Source organism: Diadema antillarum, unplaced genomic scaffold (genome assembly GCF_040938485.1).
Source record: "Diadema antillarum isolate AM-2024a unplaced genomic scaffold, OU_Dant_1.0 seq00001323_RagTag, whole genome shotgun sequence".
Classification (NCBI taxonomy): Eukaryota; Metazoa; Echinodermata; class Echinoidea; order Diadematoida; family Diadematidae; genus Diadema; species Diadema antillarum.
In genome coordinates, this window is record NW_027272094.1 from 329,583 (window position 1) to 354,029 (window position 24,447).

The following is a 24,447-nucleotide window of genomic DNA, read 5'->3' on the forward strand; positions in this document are numbered from 1 at the left end:
AATACCCCCTTTCAAGAGCAAAATTTTGAAGAACTTTCCTGGTTTGGGAATTCAGTCTATATCATTACACAAACTCAAGATTCTGGAAACAGCTTATACCTATACCGTTGGAAATGAATGCGTGGCACCTTCTGTAACATGCATGTAAATGGTTATAATTCTTATGAAAAATTAAATGAAATGAATTACCAGTTGCCTAAACATCAGAGGGCGCGGAATGTGTTTGTTTTGGGGCGTGCGTGCGTGCGTGTGTGTGTGTGTGTATGTGTGTGTGTGTACTGCATTTTGTCTTTGTATAGTGTAATATTATACATCATTTTGTACAATGTTTGTGTGTAATGCAGTTTGTCTTTGTATAATGTTTTGTTTTTGTTTCTATGTTGAACGAAATTCGAATAAAGAATTAAAAAAAATTGTGTGTGTGTGTGTGTGTGTGTGTGTGTGTGTGTGTGTGTGTGTGTGTTGGGAGGGGGGGGGGGGTGCTCGTGGTTAGCTTGGTGGTGGTCAAGTCCCTGCCCTCCCCCTCCACTTCATGGGAATACTAAATCGAGGTGGAACCTTCGAACTTCAAGGGTTTTCATGACTTGTGTTTATTTTTATACTATGTACTTTTGATTTTTCCTGTTATTAAGACTTAAAATGGTATTGTATAGATACGTGTGTGTGTGGGGGGGGGGGGTGGACTCCGCGGCCCCTGTAAATTAAGATACATAATCATATAATGTAGGCCTATACTATCGTGCATGTGTATAGTTGCATGCTAATATCAGTGATGCGCTCCGAAAGGTTTCGCATTCCTGATGACAGAGACTTTTATTGATACACTTTTTGTAGGTACAGCGTACTATACATACGATGAATGCGTGTGCATAAAATAGCGCGTGCAGACAATCTCATAGAGCTGTATAAGTATTACAGCTCTATTGTGGATAATATACACAGGTAGGCCTAAATAACCCGTACGCACAAGGCATCGTTAGCTCTCAATTCAATAATGAGGAAATGGTACGTGGGTTTTGACTAAAGAATCATGCACACTGGAGACCGACGGACTGGTTTTTATACAGTCACTTGCAGGGCAAAGTTTACACGTGGTTATTTATAGTTCCTTTAACATTAAGGCCATGCAAACCCATGCACGATGACCTTTATTGATTTTGATACACCTCGCACTTGATATAGTGGTGTTTGTATTTAACTTAAAGATTAGTTTTCATACAAAAAGACTGGCATACTGGAGTTTTTCAATATGAGTTCGCTGTGTTTATTTAGTATAGATGTTAAAGACACTAATCCCCACCAGTGGCGTATCTAGGGAAAACGGCGCCCGGGGCAAGCGCGAAAATTGCGCCCCTAATTTCTGAAAAAGTGTTCCACCCCAACCCCATCCCAGTAGGGACTTTAAACACAGTCCACATGATGTACTTTTTCAAGCACTTAAAAGGGGTCTTTTTGAGGGTGATTTAAATGTAATGAATGTTGATAAATTTTAGCGAGCGAGCGCAGCGAGCGAGCCGAAATTTTTTGTATTTCAGCTAACAAAACATGGAATTCTTGTCATTTTTTGCTTATTAAATCTTACTATTCTAATCAAGATATAGTGACGACGATAACGATTTATACCAACAAACTGAGGACTTTAAAAAATGCTCTAAATTAGTACGCGCGAGTGAGTCGAAATTTGTATATTTCTGCGTCATCATCACGTTTTGTTCTTATCTCTTTTTTGGGGGATAAATTTTGGCGAGCGAGCGCAGCGAGCGAGCCGAAAAACTTTGTATTTCAGCTTACAAAACATGAAATTCTTGTCATTTTTTGCTTATTAAATCTTACAATTCTTACAAGATATAGTGACGACCCAAACTGAAGACTTTAAAAAATACTCTAAATTAGTACGAGCGAGTGAGCCGAAATTTGTATATATCCGCGTCATCATTACGTTTTGTTCTTAATTATCTTGTTTGTTTTGGGTTGTTTGGTTTTTTTTTGCGCCCCCAACCCCCCCCCCCCCGTACTATGTTCGAAACCGTTGGCGCCTTCTTTTGATCCAAATGGCGATCGCTTCAGAACGAAAGAAATGGCAGCCGCTGCTCCGTGAAACATTTGCCTGCTAAATATAAAGTGACATGTGTGAACACAATAGACATTGTCATTTTGTCCATGTCATCATCACGTTTTGTTCTTACCTTCTTTTTTATATAAATTTTGGCGAGCGAGCGCATCGAGCGAGCCGAAAATTTTTGTACTTCAGCTTACTTACAGAACATGGAATTCTTGTGTGAACACAATAAACATTGTCATTTTGTCGGCGGCATCATTTTTTTTTTTTGGTCTTGTTTGATTTGGTTTTCTGCCCCCCCCCCCTTTTCCGGGCGAGTTTTTTTTTTTCTTCTTCTTCTTCTTCTTCTTTTTCTTTTTTTTTTCTTCTTCTTCGTTTTCTTTTTCCTTTTTTTTTCTTCTTCTTCGTTTTTTTTTCCTTTTTTCCCTTCTTCTTCGTTTTTTTGCGCCCCCGGGGAGTGGCGCCCGGGGCACGTGCCCCCCTTGCCCCCCCCCCTAGATACGCCACTGATCCCCACTCCCTGTCTTTATAGAAACCACAGTGCCCCTTGTAATCCAAACAAAAGTATAGATGTTAAAGACACTAATCCCCACTCCCTGTCTTTATAGAAACCACAGTGCCCCTTGTAATCCAAACAAAAGTTTTATATCTTTCCAAAAACCCTATTCACAACAGGTAATTTGATTGTTTGTTTGTTTGTTTGTTTGTTTGTTTGTTTTAATATGTGCATGGCGCATGGTCAACGTTTAGGCTCATTTATCATATTTTGTTTTAATCATTGTTACAGCAGAATGCAATGATTGTATAGGCCTATTATAGGCCTATGTGTGTGTGTGAGTGTGTGCTGAGATTGTACTCCAAGGGCAATTGAAAGTGTCATGAGATATTCGTGTATTTATGGAATTCTGCCAAGATTTACGGATCCCGTTCGTCCGGATAGTAAATCATTGTTAATATAAACATCAACGCATCAAATGTTTTATATACAGAGTATAGGTAGAATATTCCGCGAACTGGAACTTGTGGGTAAATTTTGCGAGTATAGTTGAATTCGCAATCGAGAACCTCACTAAAGGCTTTTTAAAGAAATTAAGCAGTGTCCGACCAGGGACTGTGAAAAAAAGTTACTCCCTGATCCGACCCGGACTATGCTCTGCTGCAACCTGTGCTATGGGAGGCATTTTCGAAAGTTGTTTATTTCGCGGATATCAATCTAAATCTTGAAAATAATTATATAGAAACACCGCAAAATACACACGTGTATATTATATTCCCTTCGTTATTCGGAAGTTGTTAATTCTTGATGACGATTACAATCTATCTTATAACTAATCATTGTAACACATCATTCCTCGTTAAAACTGAACATATATATCATTTTTCCTATAAACATTATAAACAACGTTGAGTGAGGCTTTTTCATTCAAGTTTTATCACTTTCATGTTGTAGGGAGAGCTAAATGCTTCATGCTAAATGTATATAGCGATGAGTGAGTAGAAAATATATGATTATGATTATAGAAAATGAATGATGATAGAATGAAATGCAACATCATTTACAGTTATACTCTGGATAGCAATGCTGATGAATGTTATAGTAATAATTGCAATTACATATAGAATAATGCCAAGAATGACGATTATTTATATTATAAAAACATCAACTATAATATACAGTATAATGATAATGAATGTTGCTATATCATAGCACTTGTGAAAGTGCATTTAACAGAATTTCCACGATTTTCTTTTTTTTTGTATCTGTTCTCCAATCATCCCAAAACACATACATACACATGATAAGAGGAAACATAAAGTGAGGTACATCCTCTCTATCTCTGTTTCTCTCTCTCTCTCTCTATTTCTCTTTAAATGCAATAAACCTCCCGCATGAGAAGGTGATCTTTGATCGTCCTGAGAGTTCAGAGGGTTATTGTTTGTACTCACATTTCAAGTCTTAAAGGTAAGCACAATATTCCTAGCTACTCAATCTAACAATGTTTGTAATATTTACGAAAATACTATCTCTCCGATAAAATGTTGCTGTGCAGTTAAGTTTGTATCGAAACTATTCCTCTTCTTTGTATCCTTGTCCGTTTACTTCTGATCATTGACAATTAAAATGTCATCGCGAAAACTTATATATAAAACTTTTATATATTTAGCTATAATCGATAAAGTTACTAACAACGATTGATGTCGCGTCTTGAACTGAATTCTTTTTGACCCCGCCCCCTCCAGTTGCTTCACTCAATTAAATATGCCTTACAACTATTAAACAGTTATATGAATCTTTACAGGAAAAGTTAATGTCAGTCATGACTGTGAGAAGTTGCGGGCGCGCTAATTTTCTTGATGTTGATGCATCAAGTGTAATATATGATATTGACAAGCTGAGTCTGCTCCATCAAGCCCCCAAGTTATATACTTGCGTCATGATATACCATTGCATCAGACCGTTGCACCACTTCCTTAAGCTTAATTATGTGAGATCCTTCCACAGATCCTGTATCACAATATTATGGCGTCATTCCTCAGCTGACACAGCTTGACGCCATCAGCACTGATTCCAAGCTGACGCATGGATCTGCATGGTCAACGCACGCACGCACGCGCATGCAACGATTATTCTTTTGTTTTACCACGGCAAAGACCACGCTTTTGTCTTTTATCTTGTCTGCAGTGCATCTAACAAAACACATTCAGCTACAATGATTTCGTATTACATTGTCTTCATTTTGCCCAGAATCAGTAGATATACGATTATCATTATTTGCACGAACGATAACATCGTGAATCACGATTTGCTGGCACATCGATGGGATGAGAGCATGAGGTGTTCTCCGGGGTGCACATAAATTATCCGGGAATTTAACGAAATTTGTTGTAGACGTTCAAAATTATCCTTCTCCTTTTGTTTGGCTGCATTTAGTAAAATTAACAACAGACATAAACAATGAAAGCTTAATTAAAATTTGCGGAAACTATTATAGATATAGATACCTTTTTTGTTTCTTGACAGAAAGGTATCGGTCACATCGGTCTTATTAGGGATGAGGTGACATGATGGACTTATCTGTCTCTAATCAACTTGCATGGGATAAATGTTCATTTGATTCAAACTTCTGGACATGTATCGATGGTAGATATGCTCGTATAGTTGTTTACTTACATGCCAGTTTTGTTTTCACTTAGTAGTTCTTATTCTTTTTTCTTCTTTTTTTGCCCTTTGTACACTGGAAAAACATCGGTGTTAGATTTAACACCACGGGTGTTAAATCTAACACCGATCAAACTTCAATAAAGGACCACACCCACAGGTGCTAAAAATGCACTGTGATGGTGTTGAAAAGTGTTCACCTGACACTTCGGGGTGTTAATTTGACACTGTATCTGGTGTTATTTTGACACTGTACTGGTGTTAATTAAAAAATGACACCACATGGTGTTGATTTGATACTTGTTGGTGTTAATATCAATGGTTTAACACCCGTCCAGCTTCAATAAGAGACCACACCAGCTGGTGTTACTTTGGTGTAAATTTATTTTCACATTTTTTCAAAAATCTAGTATTTTAATGTAAAATTCTTGATCGTCTTGTTTAAATTAAAAATCAACAAGAAGTGCAGTTGCTAAGAAACTCTTCAAAAAACAGTTTAAAATTTGGAAATGACACCCGGAGGTGTTAATCTAACACCATAAATGAGCACCAAAAATTTAACACCAGCTCGGTGTTCACTATTTAACACCGGACTTTTTGCAGTGTACCCTTCTATGTCAACACTAGGACTACTTTGTGTCATATCTCTATATTGCAAAACGTATTCACATTGTTGTTTCTGGAACCCGCGGTTGGAATTAGTTTTATACTTTGCGATTAATTCATATTTCACATCTTATTGAAATTAGTCTTTTAGATAGATATACACTGACACACTTTCTGGTTATGATACACTTCATAAAATCATTTATATTTTTAGTTTTGTTTGTTTGTTTGTTTGTCTGGTTTTTCTTATTGTATTCCTTTACTGTCAAGTGAAATATGAAAGTAAACGCGCTGAAATTGTTCATCGTGTCTCGAGTGTAAGACCGGTGCAGCTTCAGTAATTCAATGAATTATAATGAGGAAAAACATTCATCTTTCATATCAAAATTTTGATCCAGAAATTTAACGATCTGTAACAATGACGAGTGCCTTTTGGGCAGGAATCAAAGATGCTGAATATGTTATATTAAGGGTTTTTATTTTCATTATGGTGATTTCTCTCCCTTGAAAGGGCTGTGATGACATCACTCCTGATGATCTGAGTGATAAAATTGTAATCAATTTTATCAAATTCGTACAAAGATGTCAAACTTAATAAACGCCAAATAGCTTTCTGATTTCAGATTTCATGAAAAGTCTATCGTTGAGTTTGACTTTATTCTTCTTGACTTCAGTTTGAGCATTGAGTAGAGTTTCCCTTCACATATAGCTTTCGTTTTAGACCTTCACAGGTTGTGGGTAATTACCATCCTTTTCATTCGTCGTCTCCATTTTGCTTGTAAACTTAAGTTCAAAACCAGCAACTTCGGTCGAAGGATTCAGATCGAAAAGTAACGGGAGCGCGCACTCGGGCATCATGCAAGTACACAACACATGCAAAGATAACGGGACCATTACAAAGTATAAGAATTTAAATCATGAAGATCAATGTATACCTTTAGTCTGATAATCAGATTTCAAAAACTATACCGTGTCTTCATAATTTTGAGGAACCACAGAATGTTGATATCACAGAATCGTTGCCCCTCTTTGTATATTTAAATACATCACCTTTGTTTGACCTCCATGGTATAGTTCTTGTCTCTATCCTGGTAGTGTGTGACTGATGTGTTTGCACTCTTGTTTGGAGACACGGTTGCATGCTTTATACTCAGGAAAGTATTTGAAATGGGTGACCTTCAGCCGAATTATACCCAAATTTGGGGACTTATCACAGACTGACGTGTGTATTTGATGATCGTGTGCACAGGGAATACTTGTATATCGTTCACACATGAACACAAACAAACAAACAAAAAACAAACAAACGACAGCAACAGTAAACATACAAACAAGGAAACAAATAAACAAAATATTGGCTGCTAGAGGAGGTCAGGGTGTGTTGCTGTCTGTCGGTCAGGTCGGAAAGGTCATTTTGTCCCGTCGATAGAAAATGTTATTTAGTTCACGTAAGGCCCTTACCAAGTTACTTCGTAACACCAGTCGTGGCGACAAACTGAACAAAGTGTCACTTGATTCTCATTTGTGATTTCGCGTCACTATAATTCTTTTTGAATAATTGAAAAAAAAATAATTAGAAGGACAGATCGATGGCTTTTTTTGCAGGGAAAGCTCACTCAGCCAACTATGAAAGCAATATCAAAGGCATACTAGTACTACATTGAAACTGATTTATGAGTGTCATTGCTAATGACCAGACATGACGAGAGGACCTGATCATAGGACAATCGGATCAAAGATCGTGCAAACGCAATTCAATCAGTCAATGGAGGGAAGAGCTATAACAGCTGCCTATTGTTTTTTTTTGTCATTTAAGAAATTAAACCAAACATAATAGTCTATCGTAATGATGTGAGCCCATAATTCCAGTTTATTCTTATCATATTCAGACGAACTCCACAGAATGTTGTCTTTAGCTATATAGCTCTCAGATCATGACGAATTTTACTCTGATATATAGGCCCTATATACACGGTGTCAGGATGCAATAGGTTGTTGACAAGATATTTTGTTTTGCTTGCTACTCAAACGAAAAACTGTTTGTTTTATAGATGTCATATGAAGTTCGATACGTTATCACAATTGGATAGAACTGGACAGAACCAATCAATGCGACAAAAAAAAAATATCTCAGCAAAGCAAAACATGTATATCATCCTTCTTATGTCTATGCCTCTTGAAGTGCATATCAATTAGGCGCCTAATATTTGTCATTATTGACACTGGTTTTAAAAAAATAACAACTTCCAAACTTATGTCTGTGAAAAAGATATGGCTTTAGTAATGTACTACAGGCCTATTAAATCTTGTGGCTGTGCATGGTAAATACTGTTTCATCAGAGGATCAAACGAGGAAAAGGAAACTTTTGTTTCGATTATCAAAAGTAAACCCAATTAAAGTCTCTGCACTCTGTTACATCATGACAGTACCAGCGACGCTGATAGACAAACAGTAACATCACCACCAGCAGCGCAATAATCAGCACGAGCACGCAGCACCACCATCAGTAAAAGCACCGCAGCACCACCAGTACCACCATCATGCATCATCACAACCACCACCACCACCGCCAACACAACACAACCACAGACACTATTAACCACCAGCGCCGCATAGTGTGTACACTGTAAAAACATCGGTGTTAGATTTAACACCACGGGTGTTAAATCTAACACCGATCAAACTTCAATAAAGGACCACGCCCACAGGTGTTAAAAATGCACTGTGATGGTGTTGAAAAGTGTTCACCTGACACTTCGTGGTGTTAATTTGACACTGTACCTGGTGTTATTTTGACACTGTACTGGTGTTAATTAAAAAATGACACCACATGGTGTTGATGTGATATTTGTTGGTGTTAATATCAATGGTTTAACACCCGTCCAGCTTCAATAAGAGACCACACCAGCTGGTGTTACTTTGGTGTAAATTTATTTTCACATTTTTTCAAAAATCTAGTATTTTAATGTAAAATTCTTGATCGTCTTGTTTAAATTAAAAATCAACAAGAAGTGCAGTTACTAAGAAACTCTTCAAAAAAACAGTTTAAAATTTGGAAATGACACCCGGAGGTGTTAATTTAACACCATAAATGAGCACCGAAAATTTAACACCAGCTCGGTGTTCACTATTTAACACCGGACTTTTTGCAGTGTACCAGCACCACTACCATGCATCAGCACGACCACCGCGACCACGACCACGACCAACGCGACCACGACCACCACTTCCACCACCACAACAACACATTGAACCACCACAGCCACAACCACCAGCACCATGGTGTGTATATACCAGCCGACCACCACCAGCACCATTATACACCACCTGTCTATAGTTCCAGCACCGCCATTGGATCATCGCCACCGGAAGTAACAATAGAAGCATTTAAAATGATGGGGAAAGCCCCAAGACAACTTGAGTTGATGTGTCCTTTCCGGCCTGCACATTGCTCCTTCATAACCACCAAAAACTATAGATTTGCCTACTGGTATATATCACCACATCCAATGTCTTCTGTTACTCACTATACAAGATTTGAATGTCCACATCGCTCATGTACTATATATACATAATTACACTGTTATATTCTTCTGCAACCTCAGCCACTGTTGCAATAAACACCATACAGAACAATGCTGCTCCTCTATAAATTATGCAGTGATGCGATATGCAGTTGGTATAACTATACTGATTCTATACTAACAGGAAGTCCTAGTTCGAATTCTGCACTCTATGTATGTGCACTGCTGTTGTACCTGTAATGACCTTTTCGATCAGGACCATGGTGTTTAAAGGGAATTTCTTCTAAATGTGGATTGAGTGAATGCAGCAGTAACATCGGAACTCATTATTTACGTTTGAGAAAAAAAAAATTACAATCCGTTCAATCTGTATCTATAGTTATGCATTTTTAAAGTTTTGGTGATGGAATCGACGGATGAGAAGACTAACATAAAGAAAATAAAGAGACTTCCACAAACTGTCATTGTTTATGAAAGGTACACATTCCTCTGACTTAATTCCTCTGACAATAATATGCTAAGGGTAATGTAATTCCCCCTGCTTTTGGAAGAAGTAGTCAGTTGCTCTTTCATATATATGCTGTATAGAAAAATTGAATTTTGCAGCATTCTTTTTACATTGTTCTGCCGTGGCGTCACGAACAGTTGTTTCAGTTTCAGTTTCAGTAAGTTTTATTTCTCCACTTGTACATAACAGAAGATAAGTATAGCAATATCGAACATATTATTCACAAGTTGTGAAAACACAAACAAATGTCGCAATTCAAATTGTAATCATGTGAAATAATGCATAAATATCATTTCAGATCTTTAAGTGTACAGGTGGAGGAGACTGTTATCAATAAGCAAAACGATTGACTTGGACGACGGCCTCTGAACATAATGCCTTGTATACTATATAACAATAATATTTTTTATTTAAGTTGTGAATCTCATTCGGCGATGGCGGCACCGACACTTGTTAATGTTCATAACTTTGAACGGATTGTCCCTCTTTCCTCCAACTTCACGGATATGTTCTACTAAAATATTGTTGCATTCATTCAGACCACATGTATATTTGGGTGAACTTTCCCTCAAAGATAGAATATACCGGACAATTATCTGCTATTTAGCGTTTATAACGGAAGGGCCCATTTAAAAATAAACAAACAAACAAACAAACAAACAAACAAACAAACAAACAAACAAACAAACACAAACACACACAAAAAAGCACCCCCCAAAAAACACCGTGATTTTTTAATTCATTCTTTATTTTTTCTATTTCCAGCAGAAACATCGTAGACTACAGAAGTTGAATGCATAATTTCAATTACATCACAATGTATGATAAAGGACATGCATACGGTTTGCAAAATACTAGAAGTTTACGGAAATGCTGAAAAACAATGCTTGTATACATTCTCCCCACACGTTATACAACAAATCACAAAGTGGAATGACGAAACAAACTATAGACATGGAAATTAACCCGAAACATACACCCTGACAAATCCTACACTAAGTCGTTGTCATGCAGTGCAGAGAAAGAAGAGAGAAAGGGAGAGAGAGAGAGAGAGAGAGAGAGAGTGAAAAAAAATGTGTGTGCGTGTGTTAAACTAATGTGGTGTGAAGATAAAAAGGTATAAGACGGTAGCCGCTGAGTAATAACTGTTGATATTCCGGTTCTTTTTCAACCATTAAGAGATCAGCCCAACTTTACGATTTCATTATGATGAAATCACCATAATTATAAAACTTAACTTTGGTGAAGATACTCAGATAGATTTTTCGAAACAATCAAACATTTTTTTTTCTTCAAATTGATTTTGAAAGAAAAGATACATGATACATGTATCTCAAATCACTTGCGGTGAGTGCATTAAAAGAGATAATTATTTCCAAGGAAAAGTGACTTGTAAACGACTTTATTAACGGAAGTTTCTACAACTGCTTCTTATTGGACGAATGAAATGTTAATCTATAAAAGGGGCTTTAACAACGGGCTTGCGTGGGGTTGCATGGTGTTGCATTATACCAACTTACGCCGAGCATACGCTACCTTAACGCTGTGGCTACGCCGTCCTTGAATTAGCAACAAGTATAATACGCCTATATAGCGACGACAAAGGGGTATGCGGGGTATGTACGCGGAAAAAAATTAACACGTTTATTTTTCTTTTCACGTACTTTGGCGTAAATAAAAGGGCCCAAACATACCCAGTTTATACGTAAATTATATACGCCTACGCAAGGCTATTAGGTTACTATTAGGTCAACACCCTCCCCCCCCCCCCCCCCCCCCCCCCCCCGGCGCAGCCTGGATACTATATAGTAATGATCTTGTGATCTTTGGAGGGCGGCGGTTACTATGCGAGGAAGCCAAGCGACCGAACCCGAGCAAGCGGAGGGTAGGGGGGGGGGGGGGGAGGAGGGTGTGGGAGGGGGATGTTCCCCCTCCCACGGGAGAACTTTTTGCATTTTGATGTTGTAAAATTATGGTGCAATTTGATGCATCTTTTGCGTCTTTTATCGACTTGAAACCCCCCGCTTAGACGCACCGGCGTAGCCTGGATAATGATCTTGTGATATTGGGAGGGCGGTGGTTACTATGCGAGGGAGCGAAGCGACCGAGCCCGAGCGAGCGGAGGGAACGGGGGGGGGGGGGGGGGGGGAGGGTGTTCCCCCTCCCACGGTGAGATTTTTTGTATTTTTATTTGTAAATGGTGCAATATGATGCATGTTTTTCCGTCTTTTATTGACTTGAAACGGCCCCACTTGTTTAAGGTAGCAGGATATTTTGATGTGGATTATTATTGAACAATTTGTCTATAAAGTGGTAGCATTTAAATAAACTTCTTGTATTAATCTATTGTTACAATTAATTTCATGAACGTTGTCTGTTAAGCAATCAAACAGAAAAGGCATGCTCACGAGGGTGTATATACAAAGGGGATATTTCTCCTCCCACACGAAGGTGATTTTACATTTTCAGACCTGAAATTCAGCGATCTGGTGCAAACTAAGTCTTGTGGTGCAATACTTGGACTTTTTTTCTAGCTCCCCACCCCCCCCCAAAAAAAATATTTCTGGAAATAATTTTTCAGGAAGGTGTTAATAGCAAAATCACAGCATTTAGCTCTTATTCCGCGTGTGCATCATCTATGTGTATGTACAAAGTCTAATGAGGTAGGGGGGCCGGAGGGTGTGGGAGGGGGATGCCCCCTCCCTCTCGACGGAGCTTTTGCGTTTTTAAAATCAAGATAAAGCAATCTGAAAAACACTTCGTGAGAAATTCGGGTAGTGTGATCCCCCCCCCCCGATTTTTCCCCTTTCTTTCTTTTTCTTTTTTTTCCTTTTTTTTCACGATCCAAAAGTGTGTGTGTGTGTGTGTGTGTGTGTATGGGGGGGGGGGGGGGGGGCTGGGGGGCTGCAGCCCCCCAGCCCCCCCCCCCCCCGGTTCCGCGGCCCCTGCATCTATCTTTCGTTTAAATGACTTCGAATTAGTGATTTAGATGTATAGGCCTATCACATAGGTAGGCCTATATACGCAACAATACGCAACTCTACGCAGGTCCGGTTTGCCAGTCCATTTATATCATTGGTATTAACAGACATTTCATATAAAATCATTGTAGCCAACCAGCATATAGCTTTGTGTCGCCACAAATGACGAAAGTCAAAAGTTTATAGGGTTATTATTTCCTATAAGTGACGCATTTATGGATGAGGGGATTTTTTTTTTATATCATGTACTTCCTAACTGTATAACTGACTGCATGCTTGCCACACACGTTAACCTTTGCTCTATCTATAAACGTATGTCCCTGCACAAAGAAAAAGAACAATTAAATTGACATTCTTTGTAGCTTACTATTTTTGGCATTTGGCTTTAACAATCTCTTAAGTGAGGTTAAACGAACAAGGAAATATATGCCAATAGCGATTTCCCCCTTGAATTGCCGTGTTACACTGTACTTTTTACAGTTTGTGAGTATTATTTCAATATTTCTGGGGCGAAAGGTGATAGAATAGCAGTTTCCATGATTGTTCTCCCGGGAATATGTACAGTATATTATAGATCAGTCCAATGCACCATCACAAAAAGTAATGTTTCGCAACACAGGGGTATATGCACAGACACAATAGAATGTATGAAACAATGCAAAAACACACACAAAAAAACAAAACAAACATGAAACAAAACAAAGGCCCTATATACAGGCCTAAGCATTATACTATATATTGTGCCATGAGTTATTATGTTTTATTGTACCTTTCGTGAATTAAAATCAGTTCAGAACCTTGCGACGTATTATCTCAAAACAATTCCAGTTTCAGTTTATCTATTTTCACAAACATTCACATAGTTGGCCTTTCTTTTTTTATTCATGTTTTTTATCAGTCCTATACGTCATGGGAATTACATTCATGTACATCACAATGCAATATATCGGTTACAAAATGAAGCAGGTTTATGCATAGAATGTTGTGAGGGGTCTTAGTAAAGCACAGCTTGTTGAACAAGGTGCCGATATTAAGAATGTAGAATGGTATGCAGAATGCAAGATAAATGATAGTGATGGGTTTCCGAAGGTACAGAACTGGGATCATGAGAAAACCAATTGCATGGGAAGTGGGAAGGAAGAAAAACGGAGTATACATTATTATATCCGCATTGATGTGAGATGACAGAGATTATAGTGCCAGTTATAAATGAGCAGTAGCAAGTTATTCATGGCTGCGATTAATACTGCATAATTATATATAATTATAACGAGTCTCATATATACGCCATGGATCCAACAAGGTTTTTTTACTACAAAATTTTCAGCCTGCCTCAGGCCTTCGTCAGTTGTAGTGTATGCTAAGACAATGATAAGTTTTTGCACAGAGAAATGAGGAATTTCGTAGAGGATGTCAAGAATCTCTTCTCTCCAAGTTCTGTCTATATTCACACAGTGCCAAACTTTGAAGAATCAGACTCCTGACATGCTTTCCAACATTCCACATTTCTTTGTGACCGCTTAACCAAATTGAATGGGTTTTTCTGCAAAATAGAGCTAAGATGTTGATTATTTTAAAACTCTGAAGTACCATATAGACAGTTTAATCATTTTGGGTGTTATCAATGCGAAAATTTGATTGTAATTTTTTTGGACATACTGTATATATATATATATATATATATATATATATACATATTAATATGATCTGATGATGGGAATATGATTTTTTTAAGGCTATAAGTCGACAAATCTGTCAGTATACTAAACCTTATCGTAAATTACTGTAAGATGACCTTTTCATTTCCACTATATAAAAGAGAGTTCTGAAGAGTATAGATATTCAGAAGATTGTGCAAGTTTGGCATTATTGAATGGCAAGACGACTGGCTGTAGAGAGGTACATGTATCTAATTGCATTTGTGAGAAAATGTATACAAAATACACAATTGACCATTGACCAAATATCACATAGTCATCTCTCAACATAGGATGCAAGGAGGTGTTTTTTTTTATGTTGAAACCTCTGATGCATTCACAATCAAACGCCGTGGTGAAAATAATGCTAGAAAACAAAACGCCTTATCACTATTAGAATGCTAATGATTATCCAACGTCGTTGTTTACTGGTGAAGATGTAAACCTTGCATAACCTATTCAATTTTTAATGCATATCAACCTACAGGCCCTATACCATTGTGACACTGGGAGTCTTCTATGATAATTGTTCTCCATCAGTATCGCATCTAAAATTTTGCGTGCTGGCATTTACCTTGGAATTTGACCCAATCTGTGCCATTTCCGAATAAATTTCATCTCTTTAGTTTCCAAACGTTATGTTATTGGAGATCAAATTTACTATCATAGGCCTACATTTTTTTTAATGGTCAGATGCAAATTCTCATTTAGGCCTATAGGCCTAGTATTGACGCAATGGTGGCAAGTCTATAAGAATTAATATACATTGATTAATGATATTATCGATTCTGTCTATATACGAGTGCAGCTATTACACTCTGAAAATAAAATGGTAAATCAACATTTTCACTCTCCAACCGTATTCTAAATGTTAAATTCAACACTCAAAATGTTAGATTTACATCTACCATGTTTGAAATGGTATGCAGTTTAACATTTGAATTTAACATCTTATTCAAAGGTCTGAGGAGTGAAAACATTTAACATGTTGATTTACCACTTCTTTTATAGAGTGTATTACAAATACATGTACAACAGTAGGCCCTACCTGCGTAGGCTAACTACAGTGCGTTGCTGGGATTATCTTTCCCATACCAGCTTTTTAATCTGAATGCCCTGCCATACAATCACACAAGATTTTACGGTTCTCTTCTTTATATTTTTGGCAATGTATCGTGTGTGATATGGTCGGATTAAAACTGCAGAGAAACGATAGGGCCGACTTGTTGACTGGCACATAGGGCCCTATTAGAAACTGATAGGCCTAGAGATGAAAAAATCTATAACTGGAAGCAAACACTAACAACATGCAAACTGCCCATTTCTATACCTGAATCTGGGAAAGCTTCGAACATTAATATACCGGTACCTATAACCCCCATTACTTCAGAATCCGTTAAGCTCCTTTGATGTGTCGGTCAATAGACCACCGTTTGCAACCCACGTTATAAAACGCGGACCTTCGACATCTTGCGTGAACACTGCCGACTGGAGTGCAAGATGACATCATCAATCCCGTGCGAGAGCCAGTCGACTTTTAAAACCCCGTCGAACATCATACGGTTATATTTCTAGATCAAGCCTTTTTCAAACTCCCAATATTTTGAAGGGACCGTGTGAAAGAGGATGCTCATAACATCTATGTTAGTTAGTTGAACGTCGTTATCCTGTATTCCAGTGGGTTACCAGCGATGTGGAAAAACTTTGCTTACTCTTTTTTTTTATATGAGCCTAATAGGTAACCCGTTCATTGAGGTCGCTTGAGTTTCAATAATGGCATGCGCACGTCGCACACGATCCGCTTTGCAATAACCTCAAACTCTCGGAGCGCCATTTTGGATTCCATACGGCGACTCCGATCGGAGGCAGAAAGTCTGAAGGAACTTGGACCCAGCGTTTTTGATTTTGCCGTTCTTGAGGGGAAATTTTCGACAATCGGAAAGGTGAGACTCTAAGCTTTCATCTCATACCAATTTTGTTTAATACTTTTGCGCAGAACAAAATATTTTGCCTTGGAAACCTTTCGAATGTCCCTCGCTCTTTAACGGGGAAAATAGTCAAACTGGTTGGTAACATACTGGGCGTATGCGCGATGCCTGTGTGTCGTTAAATGCCTTTGATGAACAGTGCTGCGGCGATACACACACATACACACACACTAGCATCAAACGTTATTGAGCGCGCGAGCGATCCTTTTTGTCCTAGCTGCGAATTCTCCCCGAACAATAAGGTAGGAAATAGAGGCAAGTTTACCCTAACAATCTCGATGTGCAAGATTCTGTGTCTCAACCCTGTCTGTTACGTAGTCTCATCCTTCATTTCAGAGGACGATCATTTTGTCTTACTCCGTTGGGACGATGATAATTCTCCTCATCCAAAATCTTTTGGACGGTTACGGAATCGGGTTGAAGTTAACACGTCATTAACTCATCACACACAAGGTACCACACCACGTACGGAGGGATCGCCATAGACTTTATACACGTCTCGCCTAGGAAATACATAAGGCTTTGCTAGGTTAATAACTATAGGATTCGAGCGTGCTGCGGCGGGCATGGATACGGAAAAAAAAGTGTTGGCTGAGGTAAGATTCTCCTCTTCGATTTCGTTAGTTTCGACCACAGATTTTGACTTCATGTTAAGAAACTGTCGTGCTTGTATGTCTACTCCACCCTTTGATGTGTCATTTGCTGAAATCATCTCCAAACTTCGAGATTCGAGCAAGGTTTCTCTAATGGGTCTTTGTGGGTACTTGGCAGCGCGGGCACATGCTTCGGTTACCACAAGCTTTTGTCCTTCAACGCGGTGTTATATACCGCGCGATGAGTTCAACCTCGGAGTCAGGACTGATCTTTTATAGTCTAGTTGTAATTTTTACCCGAATGTGATGCTTTAATTCTGCTAATGGGCATTACCCCCATACTGTCAATTACTTTGGGTGATTTTAGCTGAAAAGGAACACGGAGTGCCTTATCACTGAAAGTTTCATTGGTGGTAAGACTAAAAAGGATACAAGAAGAGGTGTGAATCTTCAACTCGCGACGCACGGTGAACTTTGCACTGTACATTTCGTGGTTGACCTCACACCACCGAAACGTGAGTATTCTTGTAGAATATGGGTTATGTCAAACTCACGAAGAGACACTAATTGATCTATGCTGGGATAATTTCAGTGAAAGAACTACTGTTCAGGGACTGACATCAGTGGAAAATTAATATTTTCTTACCAAGGTTTATAGGTCCAATATGCACTGTATTTCATTGATGCATTGCTACCAGTAACCAGAACTGTCATATATGGTAGTGTACATTTGTGGCAGTTGATTCTAAGGAGCAACAAGCTGAATCACATACTGGTAGGCCTACCTCTTTGATGAGATGGCATGAGTTTGGAATAAGAAGAGAAAGTGTGGTGGTTTGAAACTTTTGTTCTCTTATGTTTACTAATAATGTTAAGTGATGAAAGCCTTGGCCTTTGTTGTTATGTTACTTTCTGTCTGAGTTTGATGAGTCTGTGCTATTCGTATAGTTTGGAATTTCAAAGGCTAAGAGATCAAAGAAAAGAGTTTGTTGTACGGCTTTTGATTGGAAGGTTGCGTAGTTATCAATTCTTTGAACAAGAAAAAAAAAATACAGGTAGGCCTATTATGGTGCCACATGATGGATAGTAAAATAGAGGTTGTAGAAGTTTCTCCTGTTACCTACTGAAGGCCAAGATTTCAGGTCAAAATAAGTTTCATGTCAAAATAAGTTTCATAGCTGAATTCCTCTTGGCACAAGACCACATTTTTTTTTTTCATTTTTTTTTTTTAAAGATTAAAGTTATATGATCTGTGCATATCAGGTATAGGCCTAGGCCTATAACTCTCAATTTCATTTCCTCTCAATGTATATATATATATATATATTTCTTTTTTTTCTGATAACTTTTTGTTATTCAGGTGCAGCCTGGATAATGACTCATAAATGAATTTCAGGCATGATTGCTTGCTGTCAAATTCAAAGCAAACCCCCTCCCCCCCCAAAAAAAAAAAAAAAACGCAAAAAAAAAAAACCCAAACAAACAAACAAACAAAAAGCAAAACTAAAACAAATCTACAAAACATAATATATCCAGCAATATTGATATGCCAGGACATTTTGAATTATGTACACTGTACCTTTGGTGTGAGCAAACTTAAGATCATTTTTTTCTCTTTTTGTTATTCACTCACCTGATTCTGTGACTCGGATCTTTCAAATGTTTATAAATTTGTTCTCGACAGTATTTTCCCATCTGTGTGCAAATAGTGTAGGTCTACAATGTACCTCTTAGAACTTTTTTGTCAATATGCAGTTTAACCCCTTTTGTGCCAGGGACTTTGGACAGTGTGTACACCACCTGCAGGGAGGTGAAATTTCCACTTTCCTGATACAGCACTAGTATGGGCTTTTCTTCTACCAGTCAACATTCAAAGCATGCAAAGGGATATTAAGAATCCCAGTGTTAAGGCGATAAAGTGAAGATGCTCTTGAAATTGGATAGAAATACACTAGCTTGTAACAGTTGGAGTGAGGTATTGTGTATAAAAAGTTGTCTCTAGAGGGAACATTCCTAACAGCTCATGTGAGGTGGGTGTCGACTCCTCTTGATTGTGGACAGTATCTGTTTTCGGTAGAAAAGTAAACAAGCTTTTCTGTGAAAAAAAAATCTGTCAATACAATGTGGTAAACATCTCTCCTTGCCTAAGGGGTTGGGGGGGGGGGGGGGAGGATGAAGGAAAGAGTAACCTATCGAGGATGAGTCCCCGAGTATACGTGGGCAAGTGTCAATGGGAAATGCATGTTGTAGTGAAATCAAACCGTCCTCAACGGGTTAATTAACTTTCTGGGGAAAGGAGCTGGCATAATGTTCAAGGTCATTGAACTTTGCTGGAGCTACTTGTTTTAATAGTCTTATCATCAAGACACAGAGATGCTGGCATCATGTAAAATCTTTGAATCTTAAAGGTGCTCATGTGGCCTCTCAGACAAACAGACTGGTAGGGATTTTGTTCACCCATTGAGGATGAGTCCCGAGTATACTTGGGCAGGGGTCTGTGGGAAATGTGTGTTTTAGCAAAATCAGCCCCCCCCCCTCAATGGGTTAAGATAAGAAAAATATGGAAATCTGCCAAAATTGTTTTTTCCACTAAACTGATAATAGCATCAACCAGATATCCTTCTAAAAATATGAAAATTTGATGTGGTGATGATATTGTCACCTTACAAGTCTTATATTAACCCTGTTCTTGAGCTTCTTCTTCTTTTTATGTCTCCGCCAACGAAGTGGCCGGAGGCATTATCGGGTTTTCGGGTCGTCCGTCCGTCCGTCCGTCCGTCCGTCCGTCCGTCCGTCCATCCGTACGTCCGTCCCGTTTTGTTTTTGTCGATATTTTAAGAACAGTGAGGTGGTTTTGCATCAAACTTGGTATGAGGGTATATCCTGGGGGGATGATACTTTATTTGGATTTTAGGGTCATGGGGTCAAAGGTCAAAGGTCACAGGTTATTTTGTGAAAAAAAGGTTGAAATTTCATTTTTTCTCCATATCTCGCAAATGGTTCAAGGTACCTTCATGGAACTTAGTATATATGCATGTACCGATGGGCAGTGATTATCTAGGGAAGTTGGGGGTCATGGGTCAAAGGTCAGGGGTCAAAGGTCAAGGTCAACTCCTCAAAATATCACTACTTTCCTTATATTTATGCAATGCCTGAAGGATTTTTTTAAAACTTGATGTATGCATGTATAACCCAATAAATATTCTGTGGGAAGTTTCTTGCCAAAAGGTCAAAGGTCAAGTGAAAGTGCTAAATTGCACTTCTTCCTCCATATCTCAAAAGTAACTCAAGGTATTATCATGAAACTTACATATTCATGCATGTTCTACCTGATAGTGATTCTCTTTGGAACTGTGAGGTCAAAGGTCAAAGGCCAGGTTTAGATAATACTATTTTACCATTTGATACTGAAATTATACTTTTTCTCAATACCTTGAAAATTACTCAATGCATAAACTTATAAAAGGGTCAAAAGTCAAGTAAAAATCATCTGTTCCCCCAAATACCTGCACTCTGACGTTTTAATCATTCATCCAATTGAACCTACAAGGTAGTTCTAGGAAAGTGAACATTCATCACATTTGTGGCAAACCTGTCATTTTAATATTTTGCCAATTGTGTGAAACTGTCATCACACATTGTCAAGACATTGTACTATAAACCTATTAGGAGAACCATGCATTATGGCGGAGGCATACACCAGTCGCCGTAGCGACATTTCTAGTTTTTTACACAAAAATCATAAAAAAATACAAGTTGTATCTTTTGCATCATAGCACTGTAGGCTTGTAGTATCCTGGCAATTTTTTTATTTTTTTATTATAAGAAGGGAGATACAATGAATATTACATTATTGACCAAGAGCACTGAACGTATGTTTTTTGTTGTTGTTGATATTTTTGTTTGTTTGTTTGTATATAAACCAATGGGATGGTTGTACACCTACATGTAGGTTGTTGACACCACCGCCTCTTCTGATTTGCATAGATACATTGTATCTGATTTTGACAAAAATATATTATACTTCGTAATTCCGTCAGGGATTACATTGGCAAGAGAGAGACCCGCTGACGCATGCGCAGATTCCCCAATTCGTTGACGGCGCATTTGCACTGAAACACGGCTTCGGATGCCCGTTTTTTCCCCTGAAAATATCGGCGCGATCCTCAAGAATAGGTTAGCGCTTTAGTGGAATATTAAAACTTTAATATATATAATTATATATATGTTGTGCGTGTGTGTGTCTGTGTGTGTAAGTGTATAATTTCTGTGTTGACACTATATGGAAAGAGACAAGACAGTGTTCTCCTTTTTGATGAGGGTGAAAGTCTCTTTAAAGTGTAAGTCACTTTAGAGACTATACAGTGTACATTGTATGTGTGATTTGATTCTGTTCCTAAAGTCTTCTAGAGTATGATATGTGGAATTGCACCATGATGGCTAGTGAAGTTTACAGAACTGCTCGTAGAACTGCTTCCATCCAAGTAGGTTTCCAAGTTTGTGAAACATCTCCTGCTTGAAACGGTTTGAAGCAGTCATGTATTCACAAAGAGTAAAGGTTTGATTGTATTGGCCAAAAAGTTGTAAATCAATAATTTGGCCATAGACCAGAAAAAACATTGCATGTTATGAAAACATAGTACACCTAGTCATTGAAGCTGAATGGTAGGGGTCAATGACCTTTGCCCATGAAATGCACAATAGCCTTTTTAAGAGGTAGCTTGAGATTGAGTATTAAAGTACATGTATGACTAGAGATCTGCTATGAGCAGCATGATAAGATTATGTTATAGGATACATGTATATATTCCCAGGGTCAATTCTCGAGGCAAGGACGTTGTTAATTTTCTCTTAGTCTTTTCACATTTTCCTAATTACAGCTGTATGTTGTTGTCTGCTCAGTCCACTGTTTATTTTGGAAGTATTTGATGTCACAGTAGGCCAAACATACAAAGTGCTGATGGCTGTAAACTTGTTTGTTTGATGATGTTGTGCAGTTTAGCTTAAGTTTACCCCATTACCATGGCAATCAGAGAAAAGTAACCAAAGATCCATTCAAAATGTTGTGATGCCCTCTTTAATGTTGTTTCTTCAATATTGAGGTGCCTTTGAATTCTGTGAACATTGTTGTCTGAATGCAATTTGACATTTGAATATTATACAGAAAATGTACAATATTGTATACTATTATCAGATGTGATTGTGGGAAATACCTTTGACTCATCAACTCCAAGAAATCTTTTTTTTTTGTGATTTGTGCTGTATTATTATTCATTTGAATTTACTCTATTGTTTGTTAATTTATTTTTGTTATATCCTGCAGGGTTGGTCTAATCAGTATTGTTAGTGTTTCATGAAGAGTGGACAATTTTTGTTTGAGCCTTTTATTGATCATTACTGTTTTGGTGGAAGCAGCGTGGAAGAATATTCAAAGTCTTCTTAACTGTTAAATTTAGTCCTCTGATTGATGAATGGGTGCTAACATTTTATAGAAAATTGAAAGCATCTTTTTCTTCCTTAAATTGTCAAATTTTTAAAGATTTATGTCAAGATTTCTGATTACACCATATTCAATGACTGTCACCAGTTCCTTATCTTTCCCTGGTGATAAGATGCATAGTTGATATTCAGAGCCTGTGCATGTTGACAAGATGACAATTTCCGCATTCAGATTCTGGCCCAGTACATGATAGGTTGATACCCATTCCAACAACTACTGATCCTTGCATGTTAGTAGTGCTCACTGGTAGATTTCGATCAGAAAGTGCCTGAAGTTTAATGTTTTGTACACTTCTATAATTTGTCATTTGAGTACTTTGCACTACAGTGTAAGTAATACTAACTTTTAGAAAAGAAAAAAAAAAATCACAGTTCCTGGTCCTATTTAGATTAGCCTGACAGAAAAGAGCAGTATTTTGCCAAATCCAGGCATTGATTAATTTTCATCGTCTGAGACAACTTGGCAACTGTTCATTTTGTGAGCTGTGCACACACATGCATGTCTTTACAGTAGTGTACAAAATTGCAAATGTTCGGGTGCATGGGTTATGGGGCAACAACAGGAGCATGTTAAAAGCCATGCACGACATGCATCAGTTACTATGGCATAAAGAAGCCCCCCATCACCACCACAAAAGAAGATGAAGAAGAAGAGGAGGATAACAAAGAAGAAGGAGGAGGAGAAGAATAGAAAAAAGAAAAAGAAGAAAACAACACTGTATGTTCTATCTATAGGTAAGCTTGGCAGCAGCCTTTTTGCAAGTGGGCATTTCCAAGGTAAAAGGGTACATTTCATGGGTGTCAGATAATTTTCTCTTTACAATGTGCATTAGCCCCCAGTACAATATGATCTCTGAGAACACTGTAATGATGGCTTTGCCCCCAAATACCTTCAAACAAGGAATATAATGGAATTTATGCCAAAATAAACATTTTGGGGCTAGCGTACATTATGCTGGACTGACATCTTGTACTAACATATGAAGGTCAAATAATAAATGCTCATTGAAAATTTGTTCTTGTTCATCTGAATGGCCAAATGTTGATTAGAAAATATAACATCAGCCCTTAAATTCTATTGAAACTGTTTTATACCATTCCTAGACTTAGTGGTGAACATACTGTATGTTACGTGGACTGATAAAACTGTCACCATGGCAAGAAATTAACAGATTGAAACCAGACAGTTAATGCTATGGTACCAGAAAGGTTTTTAGCCGATTCTTGTCCATTTAGTGCAAAATCCTGACAGGTATAGAGATTATTGTCCAAAACTTGTTTAGAATGAGTAAAATTCAGAATTTTAGTGTCATTGAAAATCGACCCCACCCCCACCAATAAAAGTATTTTAGGGCAGTGAGACTTATCTCACAAGCTATCTAGAGAGAAAATGTTGTGCTCCCACCTGCAAAAATCAGATCTAGAAATTATAGAATTGGGTGTAAAAAGGGGAATCAGGTAGGGGACTTGATACGTAATTGTGTTTTAGAGTAGAAGCTCGTCTGTATTGGAAATTCAACTGAAATTGGTGTTAAACTTTCTGAAGGTTGGAGGCCCCCTCCCCCATCTTTGTTGAGAGAAGGTTGTTGGGCCCTGATGCAGATTGCTTGATGTAGATCGCCAGGCCATGGCCTGGACCTGGAGAAGGTGGAGGTTCTAAACAGGGAACCTCGATACTTTGAAAGGGGAGTTCAGGAAGCAATCTACATCAGGGCCTACCAACCTTCTCTCAACAAAGATGGAGGGTGCTAGGTGTACAACCTTCCGAAAGTCTAATGACTCGCTCATTGACCATCACATGAGCAAGGCAAAGACGAGTCATTCTGCTGAT

The 24,447-nt window shown here is 38.1% G+C and overlaps 1 protein-coding gene across 1 annotated transcript in view; it reads left to right on the top strand.

Moving 5' to 3' along the window:
* The first annotated feature begins 16,382 nt into the window (after positions 1-16,382).
* LOC139708256 (uncharacterized) overlaps positions 16,383-24,447 on the top strand; it is a 48,386-nt gene continuing 40,321 nt past the window's right edge. Inside the window, exon 1 of the mRNA XM_071620230.1 lies at positions 16,383-16,479. The gene's annotated coding sequence lies outside the window, so the exon portion shown is untranslated. The remainder of the gene's footprint in view (positions 16,480-24,447) is intronic.